The 27,834-nt window shown below is 45.8% G+C and overlaps 1 protein-coding gene across 10 annotated transcripts in view; it reads right to left on the reverse strand.

Annotated features, from left to right (window-relative positions):
- TRERF1 (transcriptional regulating factor 1) overlaps positions 1 to 27,243 on the reverse strand; it is a 209,925-nt gene extending 182,682 nt beyond the window's left edge. For 4 of the 10 annotated variants that reach the window (XM_027524015.1, XM_027524014.1, XM_027524013.1 and 1 more), the window contains exons 1-2: positions 26,703 to 26,895; positions 26,188 to 26,272 (exon numbers count right to left, since the gene is read on the reverse strand). The gene's annotated coding sequence lies outside the window, so the exon portion shown is untranslated. The other 6 variants (XM_027524011.1, XM_027524007.1, XM_027524008.1 and 3 more) reach the window with 5 other exon arrangements.
- Between the last annotated feature and the right edge of the window lie 591 nt (positions 27,244 to 27,834).

Raw genomic sequence — 27,834 nt, forward strand, 5'->3', positions numbered from 1 at the left:
CAGTTGAGCTTGAATCTACAAACAGAAAGTGCCCCCTTCTTACTCATTTCTGAACTAGCTCTGCCTGCAAACCCTGGCACCAAACTGAGAAGGCCTCATCACCCAGTCACATCTGTCCCTTCATGGTGACAGCAGCCTTGTGACAAGGAATCTCACACCTGGCTGCAAACACAGCCCTTCGTGCTGACATCTCCCAGCACCAACTTGCATATGCAGGAAATGATACATATCAGATACAGCCAGTTTCCCATATCCTATCTGCATTTGTAGTCATCAAAAACATACACTTCTAATGATAAAAAAAAAAAAAAAGAAATGCACACACTTGCACCTAATGTCACTACTTTGATGGGTAACATTTCATAATCTGGTCTTTAAAAAGTTTCCAAAGCAAAACCTAAAAAAAGCCTACTGTGCCTTCAAACTGAGAGCTGGCTTCTCCTGGCTCCCCTATCTATCCTGCAGGTGGGGATCTCATCACAAAAACATCCACATGTCTTTCCCACAGAAGAGAACCCATCAACTCATATTTATGGGTTTATAATTTAAGTTTGGGCTTCCCTAATGGCTCAGACAGTAAAGAATCTGCTTGCAAGGCAGAAGACCTGGGTTGGATCCCTGGGTTAGGAAGATCCCCTGGAGGAGAATATAGCAACACACTCCAGTATTCTTGCCTGGAGAATCCCATGAACAGAGGAGCCTGGCGGGCTACAGTTCATGGGGTCACAAAGAGTCGGACATGACTGACTGACTATCACTTATATATATCTGTACCCCTAAATAATGTATTTTAAATATTTGTTGAGTTTTTAAAATATATTCCAAAAGTATCATATGGTATGGAATACTCAGGGTATTGCTTTTTTTTAAGTTAATTTTTCTTTTTTTTTAATGTTTTGGCCATGCCCTACTGTATGCAGGATCTTAGTCCCCAGATCAGGGGTTGAACCCGTGCGCCCTGCAGTGGAAGACAGAGTCTTCACTACTGGACTGCCAGGGAAGTCCCCAGGGTCTTGCTTATTTAAATTCAACCTTAGATGACTAAGATTCACACAGATCATTGCAGGGAAATGGTTGTGCATTCGTGTTGCTGCCAGATAACAGCCCATCGTGTGACCAGAATGTTTTGACCCATCCTCCGGCTGATGAGCATCTCGGTTTCCAGTTTTCAGCTAGTATCAACAGTGCCACAAGGAACATTCTTAGTATACCTCACCTGTGCCCACATGAATGAGCTTCTCATGGCAATTTTACGCTCAGAAGTAGAAATGCTAGGTTATGCCATAGGTGCACATACAACTTCACAAGATAATACCAAACTGTTTTCCAAAGGGGTTGCATCTGTTTACACGCCGACCAGCAGCACATAAAAAGCCAGTGATATATGTTCTTTCCAATGCTTGCTACTGCACAACTTCTCAGTGTTTGACAATCAAATGGGGATATGGAATCTCATTGTGATTTGTATTCACCGATTACTAACGAAATTAAGTGTCTCATAAAAAGAGAGAGAGAGATCCTCCCTCAACCTAAAGGCCCTGTACTTTTCTTTCACAGCTCTTATCATGGTCTGTAAGTACACATTTGTGGGGTGATTTGATTAAAGTCCATCACCATGCCTGTTTTCTTCGCCACTGCATATTGGACCAAGGCACAAAGTTGGGCTTCTGTGTGTGTGGCGAATAAATGAATGAATGCATAAAGAGCTGAGTAGGGACTTCCCAGGTGGCTCAGACGGTAAAGAATCCACCTGCCAATACAGGAGATGCTGGATTGATCCTGGGTCAGGAAGATCCCCTGGAGAATGAACTGGCAACCCACTCAAGTATTCTTGCCTGGAGAATCCCATGGACAGAGGAGCCTGGCCGGCTATAGTCCACACGATCACAGAGTCAGACACGACTGAGCCACTGAGCACATACGCACGCACAATAACAATAAAACAACATCTAGTGTTGTAAGCTGCAGGCCTAACGGGGACCACACACTTCACACCGAATAATAAAAACTATCATGTACATATAGCATGCTTATTAGACTCCAGGCACTGTATTATGTGCTTACGAGATTATTCTGATCCTCCCAACATCTCCATGGAAGGGATATGACAAGCCCCATCTTACAGCACAGAAAATTGATGTACACAGAGACTAAGAATGTACCCAGTCGCAGCACATGAGGGACAACCCCAAGAGTCAGAGTCGAATCAAGGTCAGTCTGGCTCTGGAACCCGGGCCCTTTCCACACACCTGCTGCCAATCCCTCCCTCCGGGCTTTCCTCCTCCTCCACGTAGGCTGCTTTCCCTCCCCATCTGCCCCCACAAAGACCCTCTGACTCCCAAGTATTGCTTCACAGCCCATAAATAACTTTCCCTGCCCTTGGGGAACAGTACTCTAATGATCACCTGCTATCTGTCACTTAAACGTCTGCACCGACGACACACTTACCTAGCAGGTCGCCGGCTACAGAGGCTGGGTGTCACCTGGCAGGCAGGCACGAGGACATCACCCATGCCAGGCTCTCCCAGAGCCTCCAGAGCCACAGTTCCCACCAGCAGAGCTTCTGCGGAAAACAGCGCCTTTTCAACTCTGGGTTTTACTGAACCTGGAAACAAACGTCTAACAAGTGCCTACTAAACCCCAGCACATGACTCGCCTTAATTCAGCAAGAAATACTATGTAGCCACTAAAATTATACACTCTAGACCAATACATAGAAATATGCATGCAAAATTATGTTAAGTGGGGAAAAGAACAACTCAAAAATAGTGTCTACCAAATTAAGGACACACAGTACCCCCCCACCCCCACCCAGACCCCACTACACACCCATAGATAATATAAATAGAACTGAGTGTTCACTGGAAACTTTCTTCAGTAAAGTTACTTAGGCTTCCAATGCTCCCCCCAAAGCTACTTGTCAACTATTTATAACAGGTGTGTTTCCAAAGCAATGCTATTAACAATAGCAAAGAATTATTCCCAAGGGAATGAAAGCGCCATGAGGGTTATAATGATGTCAGGTTTGTTCATAGCTGTGTCTCCAACAAAGGGGTCAAAAGGGTCAGACCAGGGGTCAGCAACTGTGGTCTGCTGCTAAGTCCCACCACCTGGTTCTGAAAGTACAGTCTGCAGGGAGCACAGTCACTCACCCATCTATGTGTTGTCTGTGGCTGCCTTTATGCTACAGTGTGGAGTAGAGTACTGGGGACAGAGACATGGCCCACCGAGCCGAAATATTAACTCTCTGGCTTTTTATAGAAAAACTGCCAATTCTTCAATAAAATATGTATAATATCATATATGAAACGAGTCGCCAGTCCAGGTTCGATGCACGATACTGGATGCTTGGGGCTGGTGCACTGGGACGACCCAGAGGGATGGTACGGGGAGGGAGGAGGGAGGAGGGAGGACGGTTCAGGATAGGGAACACATGTATACCGTGGCAGATTCATGTTGATATATGGCAAAACCAATACAATATTGTAAAGTTAAAAAATAAAAAAAAATAAAAGTAAAAAAGAAAAACTGCCAATTCTTGATCTAATGCTTAGCCCAGTATTCTGCATATAGTGAGGATTCAATCATTTTTATTGAATTCATCATTGCCAATTAGACTAAGTCGAGCTAATACATAAGAATGAAGATCTTATTGACCCAGGGCACACGATAACCAATGCCTGAATGCTAAGTCACTTCAGTCCTGTCAGTTCAGACTCTTTGCGACCCCATGGACTGCAGCCTACCAGGCTCCTCTGACCGTGGGATTCTCCAGGCAAGTATACTGGAGTGGGTTGCCTTGCCCCCTCCAAGGCGTCTTGCTGACCCAAGAATCAAACCCCTCTTGTGGCTCCTGCATTGCAGGCAGATTCTTTAGCACTGAGGCACAGAGGGGAATAGCCACCAATGCCTAGCAAATGCGAGATATGTTCTTTTTGTTTTGGAAATATCCCCTTTTACATTACAAAAAAGGAAGGGAGGGACCCCTGACATCCTCAATAGGAGAAAAGCCTTGAAGACGGATCACACCGAGTCACCCATAGAGCTACAGTGAGAGACAGCTGGCAAGGGCTTGGCAGGCCATCTAAGGTCAGAAGTAGGAGTCAAGTCTGGACAACCAGTCAAGATGCTGTCATAATCCCCACATGGGCTCAAAGCAGGATTCTGGCCTCCGGAGCCTTCATTTTAAATAAGTCAGCTACATGCCGAGCCTTCATTCTAAATAAGTCAGCTACATGCCCAGGACCTACTAGGGTGAAATCATTTATTTCCTTTGTAACTTCTGGTTGGGACAACACATCAGCAAACAACTGTAGACTCAACTGCTGCTGCTGCTGAGTCACTTCAGTCGTGTCCGACTCTGTGCGACCCCACAGACGGCAGCCCGCCAGGCTCCCCCATCCCTGGGATTCTCCAGGCAAGAACACTGGAGTGAGTTGCCATTTCCTTCTCCAATGCATGAAAGTGAAAAGTGAAAGGGAAGTCGCTCAGTCGTGTACGACCCTCAGCGATCCCAAGGACTGCAGCCTACCAGGCTCCTCTGTCCATTGGATTTTCCAGGCAAGAGTACTGCAGTGGGGTGCCATTGCCTTCCCCAGTAGACTCAACTATTTCCCCCTTAATTTATCAGTACATCTGCATTATAATGCAACCCTGTATTTTTAGTTCTGTAGGGTTGATTATTCACGGCTGATCATTTGGCTAGTGGCTTTTAGAAGCTTATTATGGCCCCAGAACCAGAAGACAGGAGAGAGGAAATGAAAGGCGGTGAAACTCAAATCGGTTGGTGTTGCTACTTTATTAGCTGATGAGATGCTAAGATTGGGGCAGAGAGGGTGGCAGAGGGTGAAACCCCTGGTCTGGAGGGCAGAGGCTCCCTGCAGGCATGTGTCACCATATCTCCACATCTCACATCCCTGCGTGCTGAGAGTCTATCAATAACTTCGTATAACTGGCCTGTCCCTATCGAACTTACTCCCTAAACTCTCTTCCTTTTTTCATATAGAAAAACCAAAAGTCACAAGGAGATTCAGAGCTAAATGAAGCTCTAAGGCCTACCTACAGCAAATCCTTGGCCTCCTGGAGTCGGAGGACAGGCCTGCCCTGACTCGGAAAAGCCTGAAGATGAATTCATTTAGGAAAATGTTTAGAAAAGAATGCTGGGAGGAGCCGAAGCCACTTCCTCATCAACCTCGATGTCCTCCTCCCTCCCATCCACACACATGAATTATTGCCAGCGGGCCTTCCCACTTCCCAAAGACCCACAGATCCAGGAGAAGTTCAACACGCTGGCTCTGAGCCACTGGGTTCACCCAGGGTCCCCAGGGACCAGCCACCCCGCGGCCTCTGAGTGGTGACGGGAGAGCTGACTCCAGCCCAGGCCCATGGACCCTTCTTCCTTCTAGCCCATCTGTATCCTAGCAGCCTCTCCATGACTATGGATGAGCAAGTGAATGCCATCCACCCATCACTTGAACCGAAAACTAACAGTCACTCAAGGAGGACCACACTCCTCATTTCTCCTTACAAAGTCACTCCTCCAACCGAACCGAACAAAAAACACACCTCACTGTCCCCTCTCGCTCTTCTCCTCTCCAGCCTGCCTCCTTCTTCCTTCCGCCCTGGGTACTGGCAACTGGCGAAAAGCCTTCACTGCAGGAAGGCAGGCGTCCCCTCTCTGGCTGACCACACACTCTCCCTCGGATGCACCCTGGGAGGTCTGGGACTGCTCCCCTCGACTCTGTGGGCTTTGGGACATCCTAAGTGAACCAACCACGCAGAAAAAGCCAAGGAGAGGGGGCCGGCGGGGAGCTGCCACCGCCGCCTCTCACTTTCCTCAGGGCCTGAGCGCCGTCAGATTTTGAAGCATAATGAGTTTTGTTTCATAACAGTCTTAAATGAACTGGAAGGGGGAAGGGGTTGACAATGATAAAAATCTTAATTAAAAAAAATTCCTACAGGCAAAGAGACTTTCCAGATCCTAAGATGTGATGAAAATCTCTTGAGTTGGGGGCTCTACAGAGGACCCCCCCCCCCGACAACCACCCAGCATTCAACATACACCTATGAGGACCTACTATGTGCCTGGCATGATTCGGGGTGCTTAGGATACTGCAGAGAACACACACACAAAGATCCTTGGCTTCCTGGGGGCTCATATTCTAGGAGGGAGGAGGGGGCAATAAAGATACTTAGCAGGTAAACAATACAGAGAGCTTCCCGGGTGGCTCAGTGGTAGAGAATCTGCCTGCCATGTAGGAGACGGGGTTTGATTCCTAGGTCAGGAAGGTCCCCCAGAGAAGGAAATGGAAACCCACTCCAGTATTCTTGTCTGGGGAATTCCATTGACAGAGGAGCCAGGGAGGTGGGGAAGAGTAGGGGGAAGGAGGTGGGGAAGAGTGAGGGGAAGGGGTGGGGGAGGGGAAGAGGGTAGGGGAGGGGAAGGGGTGGGGGAGGAGGGGAATGGGGGAGGGGGAGAGGGGCCCTACAGTCCATGGGGTTGCAAAGAATCCAGCAGGACTGAGCGACTACACAACAACAACAAACTATCTGGAAGGCTAGAAGGTTAAAGAGCCTGCGGATAAAAGAAAAAGTCAAGGAGATAAAGAGGATGGAGACCTCAGCGGTGAGGGAAGCCTCAGTAAAGAGAGACATCTGAGTGAAGACTGGAGGCGGAAACGGTGAGCAAGGCAGATGGGTATCCAGGTTCTGGAAGAGCCATCCAAGCAGCGAGGGCAGCCTGGGACAAAGGCCCTGAGGCAGGAACACGGAAGGTGCATCCAAGGAATAGTCAGAGAGTCACTGTGGCTGGAGCGAGTGGGCAGGTAGAGAACAGTAGAAAATCCCATCACAAAAGCGGGGGGAGGGGGCAGGGTGTCACCAGACCATCTGAGGACTTTGGCTTTCACTGACTGAGGTGGGGGCCATTCAGCGGGGGAGGGACAGAGCCCCTTCAATTCCCTGTTACACTGTCATTCCTTCCTGGTGACCTGCTTGAATATATTTAATAAACACATCTCTTCTGCAAAGCCCTCGCTGATTAATCACTGCAAGTTATAAACTCAAACCACTCTTAAAAAACCAGCAAACCCAACCCCTACCTTTCCCTCAAATCAATATTAGACCCAAAGGGAAGGAGAGTCAGAAGGTGAGGGAGGGGAATGGGACCAGGAAAACACAATGACAAACAGAGAGAGGCAAGGAGAAAGAAGATACACGTGGGAATGAACACGAAGTTCCAAAGAGAGGCTCCAAGACAAAGGAACAGGAGTCCAGCTGCTCCTAAGGTCCCTTATTCTTCATCTACTCCATCCAGTTTATAAGGTCCACAGCACCAGTGCTTAAGTTTTCCAATCCCTGCTGCCCTGTGGCCGCCCTGACATTCCCATCAGTCGGGAGCCCTCTCTTTATACATCTTTACTCTATATCCTGATATTCAGGGAAGGAAGAGACAGAGTCCTTTACTCTTACTCTCTAACCTGCAAAGGCCCAGCAAATACTAGCCCAAAAGGTAGAAACAGAAACTCCCTTGTAGGGATTTCCCTGGAGGCTCAATGGTTAAGAATCCTGGCCATGGCAGGGGACACTGCATTTGGACTGAATTCAATCCCTGATCTGGGAAGATCCCACATGGCATGGAGCAACAAAGCCTGTGCGCCACAACTTGAGAGCCCGTGCTCTGCAACAAGAAAAGCCACCGCAGTGAGAAGTCCGCGCATCACAAGCATCACAACCCATGCTTGCAACAACTAAACAAAGCTCAGGCACAGCAACGAAGACCCAGCACAGCCAAAAATAAAATAATAAATTAATTTTAAAAAAGAGACTCCCTTGTCATTGAATCCACACCAGATCCCCAAAAGATTCACTACAGGCCACTGCTGCTGCTGCTGCTAAGTCGCTTCAGTCATGTCCAACTCTGTGTGACCCCATAGATGGCAGCCCACTAGGCTCCCCCGTCCCTAGGATTCTCCAGGCAAGAACACTGGAGTAGGTTGCCATTTCCTTCTCCAATGCATGAAAGTGAAAAGTGAAAGTGAGGTCGCTCAGTCATGTCTAACTCTTAGCAACCCCATGGACTGCAGCCTACCAGGCTCCTCCGCCCATGGGATTTTCCAGGCAAGAGTACTGGAGTGGGGTGCCATTGCCTTCTCCGACAGGCCACTAGGCAACCTCAATCAGCCGATCTACAAAGTGAGCGGCCACCACAAAGCCCGAGTTCCAGGAGTCACTTCTGTCCATGGCACCTCCTTCCCCAAACTGTCCCCACATTCACACTCATCCCCCAGCTACCACACGGGAGAAAAAAAATAAATGCCTAATTGTAAGAAAAGGCTGGGGAAGCCCTGGAAAAGGCCAACGTTGGTAGAAAGGAAATAATAAATTACAACAATTAGCTCAAGGTTACCACCTTGAGTGTTGCCACCTTGAGTGTGGTGGCTAAAAGCACCAGCTCTCGAGCCAGAATGCATGATCCAACTCTGCCACTGAACAGTGCGTGGCCTTGGACGAGTCATCTTGTGAACTTGGGTGAGCTACCCATCCTCTCTTGCCCCAGATTCCTCATCATTATTAGTTCCATTATGGCCCTAGGACTATTAGGAAAACTAAAGTTAGTATTATATTAAAGCATGTAAAAGAATGTTGGCACACGGTAAGCATTACAGGAATATTTTTAAAGAAGGGACGTCCCTGGCTATCCAATGGTTAGGACTGCGCACTTTCACTGCCAAGGGCCTGGGTTCAATCCCAGGTAGGGGAACTAAGATCCCACAAGCAGTGCAGCACGGCCAAAGAAAAGAAGGAAGGAAAAACACGTTTTTAAAAAAGGATAGCTTCTTTCTAAAACATCTGAAAGAGAAAAAGACTAGTTTTATTTCTGTACCTGACATATACAATCAATACTGATAATATTTTCAACTCTGATCATTCCCATCCCATACTTTTAAAATAGTAATACAGTACTACGGCACAAAGATTGCACCATTACTTATATATGAGCTTAATGGGAAATGACCTAAGTGTCTGACAATAGAATGGTCAAGCAGATTATAAAAGCTGTAAGAAGGGGTTCTGTGCAGATATTAAAAATCACCTAATGATTTTTTTGAAGACATGGAAAATACTCATAATGTCAAATAATAAAGGATACAAAAATTAGCCTTTGCTTTCTGCTATTATGACACGTGTCTGTGTGCATGCTCAGTCACTCAGTCATGTTTGACTCTGTGGCCCCATGGACTGTAGCCCGCCAGCTCCTCCGTCCATGGGATTTCCCAGACAAGAATACTGGAGTGGGTTGCCATTTCCTCCTCCAGGGGATCTTCCTGACACAGCGATGGAACCTGCATCTCCTTTTCTCTTGCATTGGCAGGTGGATTCTTTACCACTGAGCCACCTAAAAAGCCTCCATTATGACATAACTTCCAGTAAACTGTCCTGTATAGAACAACCATGAAAACCACTGTAAATAAAATGTAAACCATTGTAAATAAAATACAAAACAAAACAATAATAATAACTGCTGGTGTGGCACAGGAGTACAACGAGGCAGCTAGGACTTAAGAAGCCGAGCTCTTAGGAAAGGGACGCTTCTGAGACGCATATTAGTACTAATGCTTCCCCTGAGGACGTTTGCCGATTTGGTAGAAGCAACATTAAGGTGAAAGAGAAGGCAGCAAATTAAAGCTTGCAGCAGCTTCCTCCCTGGACTGAGAAGACAGAAACTGGAGTTCAGGGCCATGACAATAGCCAGGATTTGAGAGGCCAAGATCCCAGACAAAAAGAACACACATAAGTGAGCCCAATATTCAGCAGCAGTTTCCCCTCAAGGCGTTGGCTGACACCTAACCCAATGTGTGTACAAGGCTAGACGCTGGGAACCTAGCAACAACAAGCTATTAATAGGGGTCCAGTGGTTAAGGATCCACCTTGCAATTCAGAGGGCACAGGTTCAATCCCTGTTCTGGGAACTAAGATCCCACATGCCACAGAGCAACTAAGCTCTGAGCCACAAGTACTGGGTTGGGGGTTGGTTTCAGCTATGTGTCAAAACTAGAAAGTCCATATGCCACAGCTAGAGAGTCCATGCACCGTAAAAAGATCCCGCATGACGCAATAAGACCTGACGTAGCCTAATTAATTTTTTTAAAAAGAAGAAGCTATTAAAAGACTTAAAAGGTAGGTAGAGATTTTAGTAGTTTCACAGGGGCAGGAAGACAAAATCTGGAGATCAGGGCCTATGAAGAAAAAGGGACCCTAATAAACACCCACCTTACAAGTAAGGGCAAATCAGAAATACCAAGCTTAAATGAACCAAGGTGATACAGCCTGAGCCTCTATATTTTCCACGTAAAATGCCCAACATTCAGACAAAAATGACCAAGTATGTCAGGAAAAGGCCCAAACCAAGAGAAAAATACAATCATTAAAAATAAAGATATATTTTATCATAAATCAAATATTTCCAACAATAAAAACAAACTTAAGAAGTAAATAGATGAGTTTTATAGCAAAAAAAGAAACAACAGAAGAGACAGTGGATGAATTAGAAGATAGAACAGTAGGAAAAAATATTCATATTACAGCACAGAAAAAACAAGAACAAGCTCACGGGGCATGCAGGACACCATGAAATGGTCTAACACGTACAGAGGTCTAAGATGAGAGGAATAGCGGGGCAAAGGAATATTTGAGGAACTGCCCAAGGTTTTTCTAAAACTGACCAAAAAAACACCAGCCCATGAATTCTAGCAGCTCTCCAAACTCCACAGGGCTCACACACCAAGAGTACCATACTTTTATGCACAGCATAGTAAAACTGGTGAAAACACAGCACCGAAGGTGGGAGGAAATACGTTCATTTCAAAGGAATCACAATAAAACTGCCAGATGACATTTTAACAGAAATGAAGGAAGGCAGAAGACAATGGAATGATATCTTAAAAGGACTAATTCTATACCTGGTGAAAATATCCTCCAACTATAAAGGCGAAAATGACATTTTCAGACAAGCAAAAACTGAGAGAATTGTGACACCAGCATACACACACATATACACATAACAAGGGGGAGTTCTCCAAATAAAAAAAAATTAATCTGTGAGGAAAGCATGTATATGTTTTTACAGGGAGAAATGAAGAACACCAAAAAAAGGAAATATGTGAATTAATCTAAAACACTGTTGACTTTTAAAAACAATGGGATTAAATTCTTATGATAATTTTATATTATTTTATAAATAAAATATTTACATATTTAACTTAAATATATATTAAAATATATCTATTTGACCTAAATTTATATTTGAATATAAATATATTTATTTTATATTTAAAATATAATGTATTTATTTTATTTTTAAAATATAAATATATTTATTTTATATTTTAATTATGTTTTATATTACACTACAATAATTTATAGGATAAAATTCTTAGGAGAATTAAAATCACAACAAGACTTCAAAAGGAATATAAAGAAGGTATAACAGTCAAAGTGTTCTAAAGAGCTTGCATTGCCCAGAAAATGGTGAAATGATCACTTCAGGGTAGATTCTTAAAAAAAAAATACAAAATCACAGACAAAGCATTCAACTGTGCAAAGGTGTATCTATTGGAAAAAAAAAGGAAAAAAACACCACTTTTTAAAACAGAGGTTCTACCTAGACGATGGAATGAGGTTCTACCTAGACGATGGAATGAGGTTCTACCTAGATGATGGAATGAGGTTCTACCTAGACGATGGAATGAGGTTCTACCTAGATGATGGAATGAGGACTGGTTTTCATTTTCTTCGTACTTTGTGGCATTTTCAGTAGAACAACTTTTCCCCTCAATATCTAGTTTCATATAACACTAGTCAGTATTTTCTTATACTTGCAGGGGGTAAAAGTAGCCTTCGTTTTCTTATAAAGATTTAAAAAGAACAAATTTCTAGAAAATTGGACCAAGATCCTGTATTTCTTCAGTCAATTATTAGCAACATTTATTCTAAGAATGCTGCTTGTCTACTGACCAACTATTTGACATATCCCGTGTCCTGGGCACAGAATGACTACTCATGCTAGGTTTGGTGAGAGACACCACATCTAAGTCCTTCTCGATAAGCACGAGGAAATTCTCTCTTCACTTCTGAGAATAACTCGGGTCATCTGTTTGGTCTTCCATAACAGAAATCCAAAGAGCCTACTAAATTAACAAGTAACAGTCATCAAGCAAGAGGCAGTTCCACTCCACTTTGCAGCAAGGAAAAAACTGAGCCCCAGAGAAGGAATGCATATTGTTTACAGAATAATTCATGTTACATAAGAAAGACCATTTTTTGAAAAACAGTAATATTAGGGTGGAGGGGATGCAGCATACTCTCGTATGCTGGTAGTAGGAATGAAAATTAATTTTATAACTGTGTGAAGAACAATTAGGAAATATTATCAAGAACCTTAAAAAACACCCACTCTCCTTAACACAGTAATTCTCCTTTCCAGGAATTTAGCCAAAGAAAACAATCCAAGATGTGATCAAAGATCTATGTATATCTATGTTCCATGATCTATGTTCATCAAAGCACTATTTATTGTATAATAAATGATAAATTAATAATATAATAAACAATATTAACAATACATAATAACAAATGAGAAGTAAAGTAAATCTCTAATAAAAATGACTAGTTAAGTCCGGGGACCCAATGCCTGGTATACAGTATGTGCTACATAAATATATATTGAATACAGAATCCAAATAAGAGAATACTAAACAAGTGTTTCAGAATAAAAATGTTTCCCAAGAATATTTAATGAGCTAGATATTAAAGCATATGCAAAATAACCCCAATACTACTTTTAAAGCACAATATCATAGCTAATGCTTCTTGAGCATTTACTCTCTGCCAGGCACAGCCCCAAATGTTTTACACGTACCATCTCATCTCATCTCAACCAGTCCTAACAAGTTGTTGCTGTTGTTTCCAGTAACTGAAGGATCCTGGATTCAAACCCAGGCAGTCTGGGTTTGAATTTATATTAAGAACTTATACTCTTAATATACTCTTAGCCACTAGACTACACTCAAAAAAAAAAATACTGGATGGAAATTACTAAAATGTTAATAAGAACGAATTAAAGAGAACTTAACGACAATTTTTATTTTGTTCCTTAGACCTGCCGATATTTTCTAAATTCCCTATGATCACTATGTACTATTTACAGCCTCTTTTTCCAAAACAAAGTCTTATGAACTCTTTTCACTTACCATTTACACAATTTCAGTGAAAAAGTCTTAGCTCTAACAAAGCTTTGAATCATCTTTTTTTTTTGGCCCTTGCAGGGTGCAGGATCTTAGTTCCCCAACTAGGGATCGAACACATGCCCCCTGCAACAGAAGCTTGGAGTTTTAACCACTGGACCACCAGAGAAATCCCTGAATCATGTCTTCTCGAGGCCTTACAATCAGGAGCCATGACATTCTGATCAGAGAAGAGGGACGAGCCTAGACTGTGGACTTCTATTCCACAAATACAGGTTACTCTCTGGCTGCTGAAGTGCTGATTTTTACATATATTCTGCTGTTAATCTTCCCAATGGCCCTACCAAGTAGATGTGACTATCTCAGGAAATGGAGGTTAAGGAAGGTGAAGTGACTTTCCCAAGGTCATGAACACCACTCCAGCTCTGGTCAAAGGTCTGTCCACCAACCATCCCTCACAATCACGTAGAACAGTTGGGGCAGAGCTGAGAGCATGTCCAGGCCCAATCACTACATCCCTTGGTACCTCCATTCCCTCACTTGTATGATAGGGATAATAACGCCTTTCTCACAGAGTTGCTTTGAGGCTTAAATGAGGTAATATATGTAAACTGGTGGCGTGTATTTGCGCTTATTAGGGAGCTGTTACACTCTGAAATGCATCCTGCCCCCAAACGTGCACAATGTGAGGTCACCACAGCCTCATCTACTGAAAGAAAAGAATCCTCTTATGCTTCTCTAAAGCCTACCATCCTGGTTCCCTCTTAACTATCTCAGAGACTGGACTGATCTCAGTTACATCCCAGGCTCCTTTTCAAAACTCTCTACACAGGCTTCTTCAGTTTAAGCCCCCAAAAGTATCCTCAGAGAAGAACCTGGCACGAGTCTGCAAAAACAGAAAGGCTGAAATCCCAGCCTCGGAGCCCTGCACTTCTACTCGGATTTGATCACAAACTGAGGCTTGGGATGACCCAGAGTGAGACGTTCCCTGGAGGGACATGAATAGGCGGGCATAAGGCGGCAGGGGAGGGGGAAAGAGGACAGCCACCAACCAAGCAGAGAGTGGACGGGGGTGGGGGAGGGTCCCAGTACATGGCAGGGGGCCTCAAAAGCAAAAGGGGTGCAAGGACCCAGAAGAAGAATTCTTCTTGCAGTCTCCCTTAGAATTGGAAAAGAGCATCTAAAATGGAGAGACACCCACTTCTCTAGTGGTCCAGGGTTAAGACTTTGCCTTTCAATGCAGGGGGTGTGGGTTCAATCCTTGGTCAGAGACCTAAGCCCCACAAGCCTCCATGGCCAAAAACCAAAACATAAAACAGAAACAACACTGTAACGAATTCAGTTCACTTCAGTTCAGTTGTTCAGTCATGTCCGACTCTTTGCGACCCCATGAATCGCAGCATGCCAGGCCTCCCTGTCCATCACCAACTCCCAGAGTTCACCCAAACTCACGTCCATCGAGTCAGTGATGCCATCCAGCCATCTCATCCTCTGTCGTCCCCTTCTCCTCCTGTCCCCAATCCCTCCCAGCATCAGAGTCTTTTCCAATGAGTCAACTCTTCACATGAGGTGGCCAAAGTACTGGAGTTTCAGCTTCAGCATCATTCCTTCCAAAGAACACCCAAGGCTGATCTCCTTCAACAAAGACTTTAAAAATCGTCCACATTCAAAAATTAAAAAAAAAAAAAAAAAAAAAACTTTAAAAATAAATAAAATAGAGAAAGAAATGGTAGAAAGCCCTGACTCGGCAAGATGGCAATGCTACTCTTTCCGCATCACTGCCGCAGCCCGGAAGTCCAGACCCTTAGCCCTCTTACGCCTGCACTTCCAACATTTTCCTAACTGCTCTCTCTCGGCCTGCAGGCTCAGCAAGGCCAGCCTGTCTTTCCACACCTCTCAGGGTAATTTTTCTAATACATAAATCTGATGTGGCCCCATCCCAAACCTTCAGTGACTTCTCCACTGCCGACAGGGTCAAGATTAAGTTCCAGACCATGGCACTGAGTACCCCCTGCCCAATCCTTTGCTTATTCCTCCAGCCTCTTCGCCTGAAATGTCATTAACTTCTTTGTGCCAGGCCTCACCTGGGGTCTAGGTATACAGTGATAAGCAAGACATGACACAGATGAACAAGACCCAGTTCATGCCTTTAAGAAGCTGAAAGTCATGCTGGGGAGATAGATACATGAGGGGATGCTGTAATCCAGACGGACAGGGAGACGGAAGTCCTGCCTGTCTGGGGTGTTTAGGGAATGCCTCTGGAGGAAGTGGGAGTGAGCCAGGTGAGGGGCAATGGAAAGAACATTCCATGCTAGAAAAAGCCTCAGAACACAGTTTGACAGCACTCTCCTGACAGAACTTCTCCACTAGCAGAAATGTCCTACATCCATGCTTTCCAATATGGCAGTCACTAGCCGTGGGTGGCCACTGAGCACTTGACATATGGCTAGTGCAACTGGGAAACTGCATTTTAAATTTTATTTATTTTTAAATTAATTTAAATTTAACTGGACACAAAGAGCTAATGGCGACCATGCTGCACGGCACAGTTCCAGAGCATTCAACTAAGGGTGATGTGAAATGAAGTTAGATGGGTAAGCCTTGAAACAGAAGTGGCACTGCAGTGAGGCCAGACTGTATGTGGCTTCCTATACTAATCAAGCTGCAGTGGTCCCCTCCCCCTGGTCTAGCTGTAAGCACCCCTGGAACCCACACAACCCACCCACATACCACCTCTCTCTGAAGACTTCCCTCCTACTTACTATTTCTGAAGTTTTGTCTTTTTCTAGGGAGGCATCACTGTGTATCGTCATACTTCTATGTTCTATATATGTTCTTCTAACAGTCCTCCACTAGACTTTGAGCACCTTCACTTACTTTTCTAGTACATCCAGCCACTGGAACAATCCCAGCACACGGGAGATAATCAGTAAATGCCTGATAAACAAGCGAGTTATCAGGTGTTGGGGGGGCGGGGGGAGCAGGGCATTCACCTCTTCTAACAAAGACGTGAGCCCCTAACGTGACCTTTCTTAGAATGCCAGCTCTGTCCAGGAGGGCACCAGCTCTCATGATCGCCCTGAGCACTTTACCCTTACCAACCATCAGCATGCCTCGTGGTGGCTCTATTTTCCCCAAATTCCTAGAACCCAGACGCCTGTACAAGGACGGTGATGAGCCAAATTTTAAAGGCGGCGTGGCCTAGCGATCAGGAGCCAGTCTTTGGAGTCAGTCCTAGGTCTGGAGACCAGCTGGGCAACATAGCCCCTGAATGTCCTGAAATGAGTTACTAAGCCTCAGTTTCTTTGAGTGTAAAGTAGGCATCATGTCTGCCTCTTACAACTGTGCAGATGACACTGACACTCTACACAGTCAGCTCTCTCTAAGCTCTCTCTAAGCAATAGCTACCATTCCTAAAGCCATGTGGAACCCTCACTTGGGTTCCCTGTGGCATGTGCAATTCCTGAGCCTCTCAATTGGCTCTTCACGATGCTCCCCCAGATGCAAGGGATATAATCCAATCTCTGACTCACAACACAGTTACCAAAAATCTCCTCAAGTTCCCAGGAGAAATTTTATTTTAATTCCCTCTAACTTTAAAAATTAAACAGTCTTCACAGCATTTTGGGGTGGCAGGGGTGAGGACGGAGACCGTGAAATCCAGCAAGCTGCTTCGAAAAGGTTACAAACTGATTGGAGAAAGAAAAGGAGAAAGAAGCTGGAGGGGGTGGGGGGGATGGGGACAATCCCCTGAGTTTTTGCTATTATTGAATACCCCAACTCTCAAAGCAGCCCGGCAGCCCCCTCCTCCACGTGGGCTAAGCTCCGTTAATGAGAAAGCGGAGCTCTGCCTACATTACCACAATAATGATTTCCCCGTTGCATTTTTACATGCCTGCTGCTTTATCATAGCAGAAGTAGACATATATTTTCAATAAATCCCTTCTCTCTCCTTCCTCCTCCCCAACTCCAGCTCTCCCAGTAAATGTCGCTCCCTCCGCGCCCTCCCCCACCGCAATCCCAACCCCGGAGCACAATGAGTTCCACTAATCAAAACAGAAAGAAAAAGAAAAATGGAAAAATCACAGCTGCTGAAAAACAGCATTCGCTACAAGTCAAAGCCCTCCACATTTTTTCTGCAGGCAGCGTTTACTTCTTCAAGGACACAGCACCCCTCCCCTATCAGAAATCTTACGTAGAGTTGCTCCAAGGGGAGGGAGGGGGGGTGGCGAAGAAATCTAATATTCACTCTTTCCTATTTTGACTAAGCCAGCACAGACAGAAATATAGATAAGGCCTTGAATAACTGATTTAACAAAATGTCACTTATTAAAAGAGATGGGGGGATGGGGCCACATTTGCATTTGAGAGCTCAGTTAAACCATCCCACTAAAGCCTGCCAGGCCAGAAAGGCAAGGGGGAAGCAAACATTTCTCTGGTCTGGTCTCCTTCAGGGCTGCAAGAGCTGACCCTGGTGGCATAGAGGCCAGGATTTCTCCCTCCACCAAGAACTGATGGGGAGAGAACCAGAGAGGCAAAACCGAAGCAACAAAGCAGCTGGAAGCATTTACAGTGTACTGTATTAACCAGCACCAGGCTCTGCGCTAGGCGCTGGGGGTGCAGAATTGAGTGGTGACCCAGTTCTGGCCTCCCCAGGGCAGTCTAGAAGGAGTGAAAGACACGCCCAGTGGTCAAGATGACAACAGTCCTGCAAGCCAAGGGCTGCAGGGGCCCAAGGGTATCCCCCCCTCCCCAACCCCCGCAGCCCACCCCACAGTTTGGCCCAGGACCAGGCACATGGAGCCCTCAAGAAAGACTTCAGGAATGAGGAGCTGCACTGTGAAATTGTCTGAATTCCATGCTGGTCTCTAAAGAAGCTCAGACCCTTCAAAAGGAAAGAGGCCACCAAATGTCCTTACCTACCCTGGCTCCCCTTGAAAACCCCTCAGCTCACGTGTGTTCCCCCAATTAAAACACAGAAGTGGACACGTCCCAGCACTTGAAAATCAGCTCATTATGGGCAGCCTTCAGTTGAATTTTAAGGGAGTTGGGTATCTCCCATTGTGATGACAACAGAGGGAACTCAAACGACCCTCCTACTAAAACTCCTTGGGTATTGACTCCATTATTTTTTTCTTTTCCTTTTTTAAAAAGCTTTCAAAGAAGTGGGACTGGAGGTGGTTTCCCAAAGATGAGGACTGGCTCTCAGGGCAGCCTCTGTTAAGACAAAGAAACCCTAGGGGCCCTCAGGAAGCCTCCCCAGGTAGCAACCTGTTCTGGGCCCAGTTGTTCAAAGGCAGAGCCTACAGACTGAAGGCCAAGATCTATTATAGAAATGACCACGGAGGGGCCCCATAGAGGGGCCAGGCTGAAAGTAGGAGGTCGATGAAGAATAGCCACTAGATCTGTTAAAGTCAAGTTTTTTGGCTTTCATCACGAAGCAGACTTAAAGCTATGTGCTACAGCACGAGCCAGACGATTGAATTTTTTGAAAAATGTAATGCCCAAAACATGCTTAAGTCATCTGAATATTTCCAGCTAAGGTCCTTGGAGTTCTAACCCCCAAATTCCCAGAGGATCTTCTTGGCTTCCAGGATCCTTAGCATTTATTCTGTACCACACCTCTTATTGAATACTATACAGCATTATCTGTTTGAGGGTACACAAAATTTGGAGGCCATTCAAATTCTGGCATTAAACTAGAGCTTTGGATGCTGGCTGGACATGTGACTCTGGGTTAATCACTTATTTATATTTTTTTCAATTCCACTTCTTTAGCCTCACTTTCCTCAGCTGTAAAATTAAAGTAAAAGCTACCTCCTATGGTTGCTGCAAGACAGTTAAAAATAAGACATGCCTAAGAGGCTCTGGACCTGTAACATGATAGGTAAACACTAGTTATTACAATGACGTCATCCATTTCCTCTCTCTCTCTGATTTCTCGTTGATTATTTTCCCTCTCTATGAAACCAAACTGATATCGGTTCTACTGATCTCTCATAACTGACAACTCGTGTTTATTTTACAAATACAGGAAGAAGTCCCCTTATCCACAGGTGTGCAAAATTTCACTAACTTCTGAATCTAGGAGATGGGTACAGTGGAGTTCATTATACTAGTCTGTCTGCTTTTGTGTGCGTTGAAGTGTTTTCATAGTAAAAATTAATTCTAAAATATATAAATAAAGCCTCAACCTCTGAGGCAGAGGCCAGGGGTCTGATTAGTAAGAAGCACCAGTTACTTTTTAAAACTAGAAATGACTTTCCAGCATACACAGTAAGACTGAGTGCTAAGGACTGTTTTCAGGTAGACTCAGCTTTATGGAACAGTCCTCATTTGCAAAACAAATTCAGAAGGTGAATGAATCACTGCTAAGACCACTGGACCACTGCTGGCGTTCTTCCCTGGGTTCAAGGTTCCCCTGTACCAAATTCACAAAACAAGTTCATTTGGCCCTTTGAGTGGGCAGGTCTCAAATTCTATATATGGAATCAGACCGTGAACCTATAAAGACTGGCATTTCACAGCCAGCCCTGCTGATGCCAGCTTTCCGGCAGTAAGAGCAGTTTCACTCAAAGAAATCACAGAGGACTTGAAAACCCCAAACAGAAAGCGGCTCCCAGCAGGGAGCAAGAGTGAGAGTGGACACAGTGTACCGGGAGGGGGGGTTTCAGCAGAAGCTTCGGAGAACCGAGGGAAGTTGTTCATTGGTTGTCAGGTTTCACATCTAAAAAGAGATCCGGCTGAAGATCACTGCACCTCGCTGCCGCCCATGTGCCACACCGCTTACAGTTTACATCGCACTTTGCGTACATTATCTGATTCCATCCTCACAACTCTCACAGAAGAGGCGGCAGATGGTATCACCTTCTTCTTACAGATGCGGAGACAGACTCGGAGGCTGACTTGTCCAGAGCCACACGACGGGGCTGAACCCCCAACCCAGATCTTCTGACCCTCTCCTCGCGCACTCACCTGCCAGACAGACCCCATCAATGGGGCCACCGGCGCAGTCTATGGCAAATTTTTGTTAAAGGCCACCTGAAGAAGAAACAACCCTTTCGCCTTTTATTTTTTATCCCTCCAAACGTATGACACCAGTGCCCACCAACTTTTGAATAGGGCTGCAAAGCTCAGATGTCTTTTCCCAATTATAGTTTTCAAATCAGTCTAACGCGAAGCTCAAATTACTTTAACTGAAGACTCTTTTCCCCAAGCGAAAGAATCCTGTCTTTCCTCTGTACTGCTCCGTAATGCAGTCAAATGTTCAGAAAAAAAACGCAGTACAATTTTCTGATGCAGTCTTAACCCTTGTCGTCTCTGGCTGGTGTCAAAGCCCGACCTCAAAGCCCCTGCCCAAGGGGAGTGGGACCTCAGCCTGGAGAGACAGAGCACATAGCTGCCCCAGCAGCTCCTCAGCTTTCCCTCACTGCCACCTTCACTCTTCCTGGATCTTCCCTCCAGGTCATCATGAAGGAAGTGTCCCTCCCTCCTCCCACCACGGCCAGATCTTCCCCACAGACTTTCTCAAGGACTTTTGCTCAGGCTGACCCCACCCATTGCTCAAGATCAATCCCTCCCTCTCCCTGATCTTTCCCATCATCACACACATAGACCAGCAGCACCTGCAAACCCTTCCCTCTACATGCACATCCTGCCAGCTCCCCCTCCATTTCTCTGCCCCTCTTTCACAGTCAAACTTTGCCCCAAAGTTGTCTACACATGCTATTCCGGGGTTCTTCACCTCCTATTCCCCTCCCGACCTCCTCCAATTTTGCTCCCACCTAATCCATTGCTCCACTCAAATTGTTCTTTGCAAAGTCGCCAGTGGCTTCCATTTTGCCAAATCTAGTGGTGACGTTTCTGGCCTTAAATTCATGAAACATTTAACACACTTCTGGCCCAAACACACACACACACACACACACACACACACACACACACACAGCCTTTTCTTATCTCTCAATAGACTCTTTAGAGCACCTCATCCAGTCTCCTGGATTTAAATACCACCCTTTGGCTGATGGTTCACACATTTTGATCTCCTGCCTGGCCATTCCTCTGGGGCTGGATGCTGTAACAGACTGCAAGCTTAACATCTCCATCTTGAATCTAACAGGCATCTCACACTTGGCAGTGCCCAAAGTGAAATCGCTTTAGTCTCCTCCCTGGGACTCTCCCTTGCCCCCATCTCAGCAAAGAGTACCACCTGTGTGTATGCAACCACCCCCATCAGAAACTTCCTCTTTGGATTCCTCCTCCTTACCCTCCACCAGATCCATCAGCAAACCCTGCCCATTCTACCTTTAATGTGTGTCTCACACCCACCTGCTCCCCTGCATTCAACTCCTGTCACGTCCCCAACTTGGCCTGCTCCAAGTGCCTTTTACTGTGCTCCCTAATTTCACTCCTACCCTCTCGACCAATACCATCCCCTTTAAACATAAGTTAGGGGATGTCACTTCCCATTACAAACTTTCAGTGACTTCCCACTGCCCTTCAATGAAACTCAAACCTTTCCAAGGCCTGGAATTCTGCAAGATCATTTCAAACGCCCTCTCCCCCTCCCTCTTACCCACCTTGTCTCTTCTTAGCCCCACCCCCACCCCGCACCAAGTTCTTCCACATAGACTTCCTTGCTCTGCCTGATGCTCCCTGTCTTCCTCCACTCCCAATCCCCAGAGAGGCTTTTTGAGGCTACTTTAAGTAAGTCCAGGTCACTGCCCTCTGTGGTTTCATCTGAGCATTTATGGCATTTTGCAAGATATATTTCTTTACATGTCTGCCTCCCCTCTGGACTGTAGAATAAATGGTAGGGTAGGGGATGCGTAGAGAAAGATGATAATGTCTCTTTTAATTATCAGTATATACCCAGAGCAGTAACACAGTGCTTAGGAAACAGTAGGTGCTCAATAAGGAGCTGCCAAATGTACGCATGAATAAACCAGATCCGGTTACAGCATGAAAATAACTGTTAACCTCCAGCCATTTAAGCACATAGGTTCTTTTTCCCCTTCCTCTCTATCAAAAAAAAAATTTTTTAAGTGTTACTAAACCAATAGCTCAGTACATAGCACTCATCCCCAGCTTGTCTTCCATGAGGAAAAAGCAAAAATCGTCTTTCTTCAGTAAACTCAAATTTACCAGAAGTCCCTACAAGCAGCTGCTGTGAGAACTTAAACATTTTTAGACAAAATTCAAGAAGTTTTTTGTTGTGTATTTTCTTTAACCCAGAGGAAAAGTTTATTAAGAGAGCCATGGAATCAAACTTACGTAACCAGGACTATATTATTCTTTAATATGCCACAGCACCCTAGCTGAAAAACACGCCAATATCTCCAGTTGCTCTAGTCTCCCCCTCCCCACAAAAGAAATCATCTAAGTTTTAGTCTCCCCTTTATTTCATTGGTTCCTCTCTGATGTGCAAATTCAGACATATTATTAATCCATGAGATTCCAGCTGATTCTCCTCCCTAAATCACAGTTTCATGAGGTCAGAAATAAAATGAGCTGAATTCAACTGTTTTTAGAGCAGGACAGTCAACACCCGTCTCTACTCCCTGAGGTCTGAACCACTTGTCTGGATCCTTACTTCTCATGTCAATACTCAAGGTCAATAAAAACATCAAGAGCTTTTCCCCCAAAAGTGCCTGTGGTAAAATATACGTTATTGCAGAAGGGACAGTAATACAATATCATTATTATGAACTTTATCACAAATACATGACCAAATCCCAATAACCCACTTGTGAATTCTCCACAGAAAGTGGGTAAAGCCACACTGGGTGTTCTGGTCTCCCACTCCTCCCAGGACTACCTCCCCCTGCTGCCTGGGAATAACAGCTCAATTAACCTTAGATTTGACCAGGCATAATTAGGCAGGTGAACCAGTTGGCTGGAGGGGAAAACTTCCAAGATGAACTGAAATTATTTTCGGTGTCTGGGATTATATGCCCCACTCTTTATTAGCACATATAATTGGGAAATGCACTCCCCCCACCCCCCGCACCACCCCCAGCACTTTTTTCCCCCTAAGACAAAAGTATTTCCTTGCATTTGACAGTCAAGATTATCAGGCCACTCAAGAGTCCTTGTTGGAATGCCAAGGTATAAATCCACTCTCTCCAGGAGAAGACAAAAAGAGAAGTTAATCAACGCCCAAGTCCATGAGGCAATCTGGCCGTTGGCCCAGGAAGAGACGGACTGTGGAGATCTCTTGAGACTTCTCTCCACAAGACCGAGTCACAGAATTTCAGAGACGGATGCAACTCTCGGATCAAACCATGCATTTTTAAGATAAAAATTCTAAAGCCCAGAAATGGTTAGATGCTGATAACCTCCCCACTTTTCTTTCCAGTGACGCTGTCCTCCTCGCCTAAGAATCAAATCACCTTAAAAGTTCTTGTCATTTTACAGATACTGTAAACTGAGCTAATGGCTGAACACAAGACAATTTTACCATTTCCTGATTAATCAGCTTTATAGACAATTCTCATGCTTCTCACAAAAAAAAACAATGCTTCTGATTCTTAGGACCAAGCCACCCATCAGAGCAGGAGAAAAAGAATTTTAAGTAAGTCTTGTTTCTGTGACCACATATTTTATTATATAAGCAGCAAAGAACACTACAGACTATCGCCTCTTTTACAACGAAAGCTCCTACCTCAACAAAAACCACAGGCCCAAGTGGGTTAAAAGAGGCAAAACTGAGTACTTTCCACACAGTTCATAGAACAACTGTTTTCACAGCAAGCTCACATAAACGCTATGTGATATTAACACATGCCTGCTATGTGGAAGCCTGCTTACCAAGCTGTGAAAAGACCCATGCTTACTATGGAACCCGCAAAATTAATCTTCTCAGTGCTCATAAAGCAGAAGGGAAACGCTTTTTTTTGAGATGTCAAGCAGGCTTCTTAAACAATTCTTTGGCGAAAATGGACATGCCTAAAAGGGCGGAGCCCAAAGAGGTGTGTCACTGCCTGTATCAATTCCTATAAATCAAATCCTGACAATATTTTTAAAAGAATGAATTATGATTCATGGGCCTTCAAACCTTTATTACCACAAGAACATTCTCAGAAGAGGGAAAAAAAGCTCCTGTGACTTGATTAATGGCCAAAGCAAGACAATAAAATAAATCTCATAAATTAAAAAAAAAAAACCTGAATGACTGCTCTTGGCTTCAAGGGTAGACTGTAAATAATTCCCCTTCCCTGGGATAAACACACATAAAGATTTTGTTTACCTTCCCAGCATATACATCAACCAGACTCAGATTTTCAGCAGGGGAAAAATAATAGCTAATTTGTTTAACGAATGCCTAGTTAGGAACACTTGATAAGTGGCAATAATATTTAATTCCCAGCAAACTCAACTCTCAAGCTGCCAAATATCAAATTCTCAATCTGGAAATCTGATGACAGGAAGGAAAGAAAAAAAAAACAACTCTCCATCAGTAACATGTACAGAGCTCATTTTTTTAAAACAGATTTTTTTTTTCCCCTGCTAGTATTGAGCTTGTCTACAGAACTGCAGAAAGCTTAACCAACTTTAGTTAACCACATTGCTTACTGTTTACTCCCTGACTCTTCTAAACATGTCTTGGTTTGAATCCCTGATGCTAAAATTATCCTGACCAAGTTAAAATTCCTAGCATATTTATGGTGGTGATCATTTCATAATGTACAAAAATACTGAATTGCTATGTTATTCAACTAAAACTAATACAATGCTGCAAGTCAATTATACTTCAGTTAAAGGAAAATAAGGAATAAATAAACCTCCCAGCATAATAAAGGTACGTGACAGCCAAAGACCTACAACTCATCTACAGAAACCAGTAGGCTGAGGACCAGTTAAAGAGGCACAGAGAAGCAAAGAGGGCAGGTTAACTAGTTAAGCGCTGACTACTCCTCCTTGTTATCCTTCCACTGAGCACCAAAACCACATTTTCCATCACCAGACTGCTTTCCTGAGACAGTAAGTGATGCAGGAGGTTGGTACCAGTTGGGACAATGTAAAACTCCTTTCTTAAAGCTCTGCTCCATGGCCTGCTAAAAAGTGCAAACAGCCGGCATTTTTTAAAGAACTCTTCGGCCATCCCTGGATCCGTCATTCCTAAGCATCACTTCCATGCACTTCACGAGACAGCCGGGGCCATGCTGTTAGCAACCCGCTTCACCACGTTCACTTGCCAAAGCCGCGTCTAGCGTGGGGAAGAGTTTCCACAAAGCTGGCTCTAACGGGCCAGTCGAAGGCACACGGAGGAACCAGAAGTCATTTTCTTTTAACCTAAGGATGGCAGGCGCACATGCTCCAGCCCAGTGCCGGCCAGAGGCTGCCCGCCAGGTGCTCTTGGCCTCTGCCAGTGAATGGGTGGTTTTGTGCTGTTTTTTAAATATCTATTTCTTTAGACCACCAGCAGTAACTTCCCAGCCTCCCCGAACTGAAGTTGGGGAGTGAAGGGATAGGTTTACTCCCTTATACATTTCTCCCATCTGGGTGGCCACTTTAACTTCTGGGGAGTACCCATGCCCCGAAGAGCCCACAGGAGCGTATACATACACATATGCATCATGTCAAAACCCCCAAAAAGCACATCCCTAGAGTCCTGCGGTTTCTTGGCTGGAAGAATGAAGGCCTTATAACAGCACAACCTTCAATTGCAAGCTTCACCACCACCATCACCCTTTAAGCTGGGGCTGCCAATTACAGCGCCCACCTCACCCCTCCCCCTTTGCTGGGATGCTGTGCAGCGCAGAGAGGGGAGAGGGAAGAAGGGAAGCAGAGAAGGCCCTGCGAACATACTGAAAGTAAAAAAGTGGGGGGAGACGTCTCCTAATCCATCCCCCCACTTTTTCCTTCCCCTCCCCTGTCTTCTCACGGAGCATCCCCCAACTAATTTTTTTTTTTAATGTAACTTAACAAGCTTCTTGCCTACCTTGGCTGTTTCTGCAACAAGTGCATAGGCAATCCGACAAGAAGACCAGTCTTCGCCTGGGGGGTGAGATGAGGGGCGAGCAGAGCTGATGGAGTAATTTCAATATTAATTTATGTCAGAGCCGCCTTCTCGAAGCGCTACTCACTTACAGTACTGCCCTTAGCCTGTAAACAAATATCGCTCCGCCAGGAAACATACTCCCCAGATGCAAGCCCCTCTCCCCAACAGGGAACCTGGCCCTTCGCCCCCCCACCCCACCCCCCGCCACCCAACAGCGTGCTTCCCCACCCCGGGTAGGAAGCGCTGGGTTTCCAAAGCACCAACCCAGCAGCTCCGCCACCACCCCAGCAAGAAACTTACTCGGTCCGTCTACGCCTCCACCCTCCCTTCAGGAAATCTACTCTCCATATGCATTCAGCCTCCCCGCAGGAAATCTGCTCCCCCCTCCCCCCTTCTGTATACATGCACCCCTCCCTCTCCTCCTCCCCACGCGCCCTCCCCGGCCAGAAACTTACTAGCGAGCAAGCGTGCAGGCTCTCCCGATCCTGGAAACTTACTCCCAGATATAGCGCCCGCCAGCCCCCTTTCCCGGCCCTGCTCCCCTTCCTGCCCTCCGCCGCAAGCAACTCCAAACTCTCTGCATCCAGCCACTCTCCCTCCCCGGTGGAAATTTGCAGCGCGGGGCCGCGCGCGTGCATCCACCCTCCCCTTCAGGAAACTTACTCCCCATCTGCATGCACCGCCTCTCAGCCATCGCTTAGAGGGAAGGGGGTGTGCTAGGGAGACAGAAATACATATGTATCTCTCGCCCCTCCCCCGGCCGCAGCCCACTCGGGGCCGAGCCGCGGTAACCTGGCCTTACCTTTTGCATTGCTCCCCACCCTCGCCCCCTCCCTTAACCCTCCTTATCCGCTCCCCGGCGCCCCCCTTTTTTCACCCATTACCCACCCCTAGCAACCGTTCCCAAGCTCCTCTCGGCCTTTTTTTTTTTTTTTTTTAATCCAGGATGCAAATTCCTCCCCTGTCAGCAAATCGACTGTCAAATTATTTTCTTGCAAAAGGAGAAAGGCGGGGTGCGGTGGGGGGGAAGCAGAAGCAAAAAGGAGGGGGGGGGCGGGGAAAGGGAGAGAGAGGGACAGAGGAGGGGAGAGATATCCCTCCGCAGAGCTGGGTCTGGCCGCGGGCGGGGAAGCAGGAAGTAAGGTGTCCAGCGCCTCGGCCGGCGGGTCCTCCGCCGCGGCCCCCGCCCGCGCCCCTTGTCCCCCGGGGCGCCGCGCTCTGGCGGGCGCGGGCCGCCCGGCGCATTGTTCGCAGCCTCCCCGGCGATGCGCTGTCGACCTTATTATGTGTGCTCTGCTTGTGCGTGAGGTTGCACCTTTTGTAGGCTGGCGAGACTCTGGACGAGGATGGGGCAGAGGGCGCGGATCAAGTTGCTGCCCCGCGCGGGACCTGTCAGCCCCGGGGTGTGGCAGAGTCTCCGACGAGGCCGGAAAATCGAGGCCCGGGAGAAGGCGGCGTGGCCGGGGAGCTGCCGCTCGAGACCCGGACCAGTGCAGGATTGTTTCCTGCGTAGCCGTCCCGGTTATTGTAACGCGCTTTGCAATCTAACGACTGGGCTTTGGGTTTTCTGTTTATTTTTTAAGGGGC

Source organism: Bos indicus x Bos taurus, chromosome 23, assembly GCF_003369695.1.
Source record: "Bos indicus x Bos taurus breed Angus x Brahman F1 hybrid chromosome 23, Bos_hybrid_MaternalHap_v2.0, whole genome shotgun sequence".
Classification (NCBI taxonomy): Eukaryota; Metazoa; Chordata; class Mammalia; order Artiodactyla; family Bovidae; genus Bos; species Bos indicus x Bos taurus.